The sequence below is a fragment of the Ceratina calcarata genome, unplaced genomic scaffold, assembly GCF_001652005.2.
Source record: "Ceratina calcarata isolate Rehan_Ccalc_2016 unplaced genomic scaffold, ASM165200v1 scaffold4004, whole genome shotgun sequence".
Lineage (NCBI taxonomy): Eukaryota > Metazoa > Arthropoda > Insecta > Hymenoptera > Apidae > Ceratina > Ceratina calcarata.
The window spans coordinates 1,760-2,405 of NW_017163468.1; the positions used below are offsets into that span (position 1 = coordinate 1,760).

Consider the following 646-nt stretch of genomic DNA (forward strand, 5'->3'; position numbering starts at 1 on the left):
TTTACGTCAACGATCATTCTATGTTGCAAAGCACCAGTTCTCGTCCGATCACTGAAGTTAAACAGCATTGGGCGCGGATAGTACTTAGATGGGTGACCGCTTGGGAACTCCGCGTATCGTTGGCATCTTTCTTTTGTCAGAGGGCGTTTGGATACGGTAAGAAGCACACGCTTATTACTAGGCACGAGGTGCAATTTATTATAATAATATACATTGTACAAGCTTAAATACAAAATCTGGGCTTAGTAATGTTCCAGAAAAGTAAGATATTAAATATGTATATTCGATTAAGTCTTTACTAAGTAAGAAGGCGAAGAAGTTCGTATCAAAGAAGTTCTTAACCTCAAAAAAGCAGGGACCACGTGCAACAGGCAGCACAATGGAAAAGTATGAAACGAGTAACAAAAAACGTAAAGAAATTTCGCCGTTAGCGCAAAACTTAGCGCAGACATCAAAAATAACGAGGAAGGAAAAAAAATTCCGTGACAATAAAACTGTAAAAATAGTGAGTGAAGTGTATAATAATGAGAAGGGCTCACCTGATGGTAGCTCTGAGAATGATGTCTTCCTAACACCTAAAGGGGACAAAAACCATAAAAAACGCCAACAGCAGACACAGGCTGTATTTGAAGAGGGAAGTAAGCCA

General features: G+C 39.3%; 1 pseudogene; it reads left to right on the plus strand.

The window, feature by feature from the left end:
- The first annotated feature begins 5 nt into the window (after positions 1-5).
- LOC113464544 (uncharacterized) lies at positions 6-125 on the plus strand (annotated as a pseudogene).
- Positions 126-646: the final 521 nt, after the last annotated feature.